This window comes from Triticum urartu, unplaced genomic scaffold (genome assembly GCF_003073215.2).
Source record: "Triticum urartu cultivar G1812 unplaced genomic scaffold, Tu2.1 TuUngrouped_contig_9501, whole genome shotgun sequence".
NCBI lineage: Eukaryota > Viridiplantae > Streptophyta > Magnoliopsida > Poales > Poaceae > Triticum > Triticum urartu.
The window spans coordinates 1-8,103 of NW_024120552.1; the positions used below are offsets into that span (position 1 = coordinate 1).

At 41.4% G+C, this 8,103-nt stretch overlaps 1 long non-coding RNA gene across 1 annotated transcript; it reads right to left on the reverse strand.

Annotated features, from left to right (window-relative positions):
- Window positions 1-7,138: 7,138 nt before the first annotated feature.
- Window positions 7,139-7,476, reverse strand: LOC125532256. Its single transcript, XR_007293931.1, has 3 exons — window positions 7,413-7,476; window positions 7,274-7,336; window positions 7,139-7,198 (listed from the first exon to the last, which is right to left on the reverse strand). It is a non-coding gene; the product is annotated as an uncharacterized LOC125532256 (long non-coding RNA).
- Window positions 7,477-8,103: the final 627 nt, after the last annotated feature.

Consider the following 8,103-nt stretch of genomic DNA (forward strand, 5'->3'; position numbering starts at 1 on the left):
TGTAGATCAGAAACTTATATGATGGAAAATAGACCCGGGGCCACAGGTTTCACTAGTGGCTTCTCCCAAGAAAGGTATTATTACGGTGGGTGAACAAATTATTGCCGAGCAATTGATAGAAAAGCGCAAAGTTATGACAATATCTAAGGCATTGATCATGAATATAGGCATCATGTCCATGTCAAGTAGACAGAAACGATTATCCATCTACTACTATTACTCCACACATCGACCAACTCCTGCCTGCATCTAGAGTATTAAGTTCATAACAACAGAGTAACGCATTAAGTAAGATGACATAATGTAGCGGGATTAACTCAAGCAATATGATGAAGACCACATCTTGTTATCCTCGATGGCAACAATACAATACGTGTTGGTTCCCCTTCTGTCACTAGGATCGAGCACCGCAAGATTGAACCCAAAGCTAAGCACTTCTCCCATTGCAAGAAAAACCAATCTAGTTGGCCAAACCAAATCGATAGTTCGAAGAGACTTGCAAAGATATCAAATCATGCATATAAGAATTGAGAGGAGATTCAAATAACATTCATAGATAAGCTAATCATAAATCCACAATTCATCGCATCTCGCAAAACACACTACAAAAGAGTATTACATCAAGTAGATCTCCAAGAACATCGAGGAGAACATGGTATTGAGAATCAAAGAGAGAGAAGAAGCCATCTAGCTACTAGCTATGGACCCGTAGGTCTGTGGTAAACTACTCATGCTTCATCGGAGAGGCAATGGTGTTGATGTAGAAGCCCTCCGTGATCGAATCCCCCTCCGGCAGGATGCCAGAAAAGGTCCCTAGATGGCATCTCATGGGTACAGAAGGTTGCGGTAGTGGAAAAGTGGTTTCGTGGCTCTCTTGGAAGTTTTTGGGGTATATGAGAATATATAGGAGGAAGATCTAGGTCAGGGGGTCATCGTGGGGCCCAAAAGGTCAGGGGGCGCGCCCAACCACCCTGGGCGTGCCCTCCGCCCTCGTGGCCGCGTCGTGGATCTTTTGACTTGCACTCCAAGTCTCCTGGGTGTCTTCTGGTCCAAGAAAAATTGCTGCAAAATTTTTATTCCATTTGGACTCCGTTTGGTATTCCTTTTCTGCGAAACTCTAAAACAAGGAAAAAATAGAAACTGGCACTGGGCTCTAGGTTATAGGTTAGTCTCAAAAATCATATTAAATAGCATATTAATGCATATAAAACAACCAAAACAAATAATATAATAGCATGGAACTATCAAAAATTATAGATACGTTGGAGACGTATCAAGCATCCCCAAGCTTAATTCCTGCTCGTCCTCGAGTAGGTAAGTGATAAAAACAGAATTTTTGTTGTGGAATGCTGCCTAACATATTATCCATGTAATTCTCTTTATTGTGGCTTGAATGTTCAAATCTGTAAGATTCAAAACAAAAGTTTGATATTGACATAAAAACAATAATACTTCAAGCATACTAACAAATAATTATGTCTTCTCAAAATAACATGGCCAAAGAAAGCTTATCCCTACAAAATCATATAGTCTGGCTATGCACCATCTTCATCAAGGATGTATGTCAAGAGGCTGACAATAGGGACCCCCATGGTCCGTGGCCGCACGCAAGCAACTGCCTCCTTATTACGCAAAAAAATGATTCCTCCCACTGACATCTTCGGCGCACCGGTTCGGAGGCTGACCTGTGGGCCTACTAAGTTGATGCGCACGCATGGCTTTATCAACTTAGTCAACAAACGACTCTAGCAGCAGTGACCATTGGATTTTAATCGAACGGTCCCACTGCTTCTTCAATATCGGATCTTCTTGCACCAGCCGCGCAAACCAGCGTCAGCGGGATCGCCTGTTCCTGCCTCCATGGCCGGTTGTGCTGCCGCTCAGGCCTCACCGCCCTACCCTACTCCCACCACTGGCCAGGCCATCCCTCTACACACCCACACCCCCTGTTATTCTGCAGCGACGACAGCCTCATACCGCAGTCGAACGAGTCAACCATCATACTAGCCTCCGCCTGTTCTCGGGCTCCACGTCGTTCCCTGCCTCACCGTCGTCCACCGCCTGGGTGCTCTTCGCATGGCGTGGTCAACGCGGTCAACGAATGATAGCCTTCAGAAGAGGACTGTACGTGGAGAGGCTAATAGCTAGGTCCATGGCTGCATGCAAGCAAGTGCCTCCTTACTACGCGCAAAATAATGATTCCTCCACCTCACAGCTCGGACCCACCGGAAGGGCCTTTGTATTTCGCGAAAAATGTCCCCCTGACTGTTGGGACCCACTGGCTTTACCTTCGCATGGAAGGAAGTGACTTCTTCCCCCCCTGATAGATGGGACCCACCAGGTTGAAGCGAAGGTAGCGTTATCTGTCTTGCTAAGAACGTGTATGTACATAGCGGTCGAACGGTCTCTCTGCAGTGACGTACCATGGCCGAGTAAGGAGCGACACGTGTTGAAGTAGAGGCGCTGACATAGCATGTCACGTAGTCCCGTCTATATCGTGTACACGTACGTACAACCATGCTACAAGATAGTAAATACGGCTACGTACGTACATATGTGTGGGGTCTCTAATGCATACAGCGACAATGTCCTGTTCATCGGCAGCCTACCGGCTAGGTCGGAACAGAGTAAACAGCGTCGCGTTTTCATTAGGAGCCAACCGGCTTGGATGGAATAGCCGAAACAAGCTCTGGCGTACCGCAGAACAGAGGAAATGGCCTTCTATTCGACCGCATACGGTCCAAACGGTGTCATGTTCATTGGGAAGGGTCTGGCGTACCGTAGAACAGAGGATATGGACCTATGTTCGAGTGCATACGGTTGTAACGTTGTGTTGTTGATCGGGAGGGGTGTGGCGTACCGCAAAATGGAGGAAACGGACTTGTGTTGGAGCGCCTTCGGTCGAAACGGGGTCCTTTTCATCGGGAGGGGTGTGGCGTACCGCAAAACGGGACTCCACGGGCTAGTGTTCATTCAGCATCGACTGCCTCGCTCAAGCCACCACGAGCTACTGTTCATTCACCATCGACGGCCCAAAGAATGTCATCCAGGTGCGTCTCCGCCCCGCCCAGTATGAAAACCCCATTTTGTGTCATGATTTTTTGTCATAGAAGTAGGAGCCCACCACATATATGCTGATACTGGGTTTTGTCATAATTATCGTCATAGAAATGTCATAAGCATGACATAATTTTTTTCGTTCGGGCCAAAATGCCACGGATGTGTCTTTTTTTGTAGTGATCCTTTTGGGCCAAAGGGAACAAGACACAACATAGTCACCACATCCATTAACAGGTGATATCTTTGGAAGCACTTCCATATAATGAAGCTAACAAAGAACATGCGATTGAACTGCACAACTCATGACGAATCAGATAAACAAAAGGGCAGCCAAATTTTAAGATTGGATTCTAAATATTGGATGAAAAAAATTCTTCATCGGAAGGTGGGCAATTGATAAAAATACCAAATGATATACTTCTTAGGAAAGGAAATGATCAAAAAATCCCAATTCATGGGAGAGGTATCGCCAACACGGATACTTAGAAGAAATGAATCAGTTCACATTATAAATGACTATATAATGGATCTATACAAAGCAACTACCTTTAATGTAGAAACGGAATTGTTATATCCAACTGAATTCATGAACATCTTACCATTTCCTGGAATTCCCCGTTGCAAGCTGAAACTAAAAGTTGTCATATGTGTGATGCTAGTATGTAATATCTCGCACTTTGGTTGATATTACATAGTAGCATCACACATATGACAACTTTCAGTTGCATGTGCCAGATATCTCACTATTTGTAGTAACAAATTATTTCGACCTCATTGATATCTTCATTATTTACCATTACCTGTAGTCCATCCCCTTCTCAAGAGTAACATAAATGGATGGACTACGGGTAGTGGTAAATGATGAAGGTAGCAATGAGGTCAAAATAATTCATTACTACGAATGTTGAGAGCATCGGGACATTGTTATATTTCACATGTACAATGAAATCAGACCTGTTTGAATATTAGGCTATTAAATATTAATTTTGGTTGGCGAATTATTGCAAACATGCATCAACAATTGGAAATAGTTCATTACTACCAAACATCGGCAAAGTATAATGTGATATTTGATTCTACAAGCTTAGTATGTAATGCAAACGAATAGTGAGAGCATCAGTAAATTATTATAATTCATATGTACAATGCAATCATACTTGTTTTGATATTCAATTGTTATATATTCAGTCTTCTCTAGGAATTATTTAAACTATAGCTAATCACAAATGTACTAAAGTTTCTTAACTTTGTTGAATATTAATAGGGGTAGGGGGCCTAACACTTCCAATGCCGGTCCCAAAGCCCGGAAAAAGTGGAGGGGGCATTAGAAAATTAACACTATACCTTAAGATGTAGGGTATTTCACATTCCAAACTTACCATCATCAATTAGTAACTTAGCCATAAGTTAATCAAATAAAAAACAAGAGCAGTAACTATACAAGAATATACAATTACCATGTAGTTATAGTACTAGTTTGGATTGGTATGTGTGCTCATACATATAATTACATTTTCAAAAATTTATGAGCTTATTACTAGCTACTCTATACCTCACTCAACACTTATAGGCCACTTATAGAAATCACATGTTTTACCAAGACCAGAAAGACATTTTATGAAAATTTACAACTAATTGGCATTCCATTCATTACATTATATTGGTACAACCGCATACCCACGGGAAAAAGTGTAAGAAAAAGGGAAAATCCGGAGTCGGAAAAGGAAAATAGGGACCTGTAGGCCAAACCTTGAAGAATGTTTGCTAAGGGGGAGGAGGATGATGTGCCAAGCTACCTCAAGAAAAAATAGAGATGATGCATCTACCTTGAGCGCTTGTGAAAGAAAATGTAGCCGGCATCCTCATACTCAAGATAGATCCAGGAGAGCTGCAAATTTGCGGGAGATGAAATCAACGACCAAAGAAACTACACGGACAACGTCGCCGCCCTTTACTAGCCTAGGCAACTGATGAGGCGTACGAGGACACAAACAAGCTGTTGTCCATGTTTAACATGTGCCTGAACCAGTTACGGTGGTGGCTCCAGGTGAGGAAGACAAACCTCAATGCAGCAATAAACGAAGTTGATGGGCGCTATCTAGCAGAAGCAAATTTTGAGTGAGAAGAAAGATTTTGGGAAATACTAGAGGGGATCGGGGGAGATGAAACATCTCACTTAGTGAGAACATGTGTGGGGCAAAGAGGAGGAGAAGTCAAGAAGAAGAATAATGGTGGGGCCATCAAACTAATGACGCTTTATAGTATATGCACCTTGCTACTTAGTGCGTGTGTCTCATATTTTTTGTGGGAGTATATATCAAGGTTCTTTAGTAATAAGAATAACAGATTGGTTTGATAGCTAAAATATACCAAGGGTGGCTTATATTTTAACATTATATATAATTTTGCTCTCACAGTGTGCACACTTGGTAATTTTTTTACCAGAGTACGCTCATCCTTAGTACTCTTACGCACTCTATAGAAACAAATTCATTATGGAATAAAGGGAGTAATAAATTTCTATTGGTAAAACAACTAAGCAACATCACAATTTTTTTAGCAAAAATGTACAGATATAATTTGAATAATGCAGTGGATTATAAGACTAAGTATACAAATATAATTTGAAAGATACAGTCGATGATAAAACTACAGTTAGTATGCCATGCATAATTATTAAGTCAAGGATGAACGTACAAGACATATATTTATATATCAATAAAAAGACAAATATAACAAGGAAAAATAGTTCGCAAAATTTTGATACTTGAAAATGTAATCACATTTAGCTTAAACCTATGGACAAATTACATAATATATTCTCAAAATTTAACTTCATTAAATCTTAGCACGCGCATCGAGCGGGCCACTTTCCTAGTTATGTTAAAAGGAATATACCCTTTAGACCCAAAATGTGACAATTCTTTTAAATCGGTGGAACGACACAGAACCACAACCCCTCGCTCACTACCCCGTCTAGCATGTCTCTCTCGACTACACATCTTCCTCTCTTCTTTCCCCGGTGGCGCCACCCCATGGGGCATATGTGGTGGTGGGGATGGTTCAAGGATGACCGGTGGTCCCTTCTTCTCCTAAAATCGTCTCCTCCAATGACAGTGACTGGGATGGTGAGGATACTTCACCAGTGGTGGCTGGGATGGCACAAATCCGCCTCTGTTTGGCCAGTGATGTGGCAGCAGAAGCCAGGTACGGCTCGTCTGAGCGACCAAAATGCAAAAATAATAATTCCCAAGTGCAACATTACAATTAATCAAACTGGAGTTTTTTTGGATGCAATAAAAGAAAATATTGCTGTGTAGCAGTCAAAAGACTCCCAGATTTTGGTGGTGATTAGTTTTTTTAACAACATCCATCCAATCGACATGCTTTATTGATAAGATAACAAGATTACATAGTTGAGCATGAACTTTAAATATATCTAATAGAACATGATGTAATTGGTGGGCATGTAGTGCCAAATAGGTTCGCCACGCTCTCCATCCAACAGCTCAGAGCACCGCATGTCCCAATCAGATGTGTTCATATGACTCATGGCTATTGCTGTCAGGCGCGGTTTTTTTATGCAGGAAATAACAAACAATGAGCTGCTTTAGAACTAACACAATCTCAAGTTGATAAGATTTGTAGCACAAGTACTTACCAACAGGTGGATGATCTGGATCCCAATGTACTGCATAAGCACTTGCACCAAATCCTTTCTCTTCTGAGGGCACAAACAAACTATGAGTTCATTCAGAATGAACAAACTCTCCACTTGCTAAGGTACGCAGCTACTTACCAGAAGGTGCATCATCTGGGCTCCAAGTTCCTTATAAGCACTTGAACCAAATCCTTTTTCTTCTATAGGAAATAAATAATCATGAATTGATTCAGGACTAAGACATTCTTCACTTTCTAATGAAGCACAAGTACTTACTTGAAGGTGCATCTTCTGGGCTCCAAGTCTCCTTATCAGAAGTTGTCCCAAAACCTTTTTCTTCTGAAGGTAATAAAAAGTATGATTTGGTTCAGGATTAACACATTCTCAACATGGTAAGGTAGGAGAAGTACTTACGGGATGGTGGATGATCTGGATCCCAGTGTACCGCATAAGCACTTGCCCCAAAACCTTTTTCTTCTATAGGAATAACAAACCATGATTTCATTCAAAACTAACACATTCTCGACTTGGTAAGGTATCACAAGTACTTACTGGAAGGTGCATCTTCTGGGCTCCAATTCACCTTATAAGGACTTGCCCCAGAACCTCCTTCTTCTGCAGCAAATAACAAACTATGAGCTTATTCAGAATTAATACATTATCAACATGGGAAGGTGGCACAAGTACTTACTTGAAGGGGGATCCCAATGTACCGCATACACACTTTCACCAAAGCCATCTTTTTCTAGAGGAAATAATGACCGATGAGTTAATTCAAAATTAACAAACTTCTCGAGTTGGCAAGGTAGCACAATTACTCACGAGATGGAGGATCCCAATGAACCGCATAAGCACTTTCACCAAAACTATTTCCCTCTGTAGTAACTGACAAATTAGGTGTTGACTCACAATTAACAAATTTCTCAACTTGACAAGGTAGCACAAGCATTTACCAGCAGGTGGATCCCAATGAACCGCATAAGCGCTCGTATCAAAAGCATTTTCTTCTACAAGAAATAATAAACTATATGAGGTGATTCAGACATGAGAGACCCTCGACTTGGTAAAGCTAGTAGTAGTACTTATGAGAAGATGGAGGTTCGCCCCTGTCGCTGGACTTAGCAAAGGCCAGGATGAGCAAGAAAAAGGCCAGGATCACCATGTCTAGATCACTATGAAATAATTTCATTGGATGAGGAAAACATACGGGTCTAGGTGCCTTTTTATATAGCTCGGCAATTCCTTAGTAGTGGAAGGAAAAGCAGTGGTAGGTAAAAAATTCCCAATTTCCCTAGCATTTACAAAATTCCTTAATTGGAAACAATATATGGAAAGAATTTAAATATTACTTAACTTAGTTTGTAAGGAAACATGGGAATCCT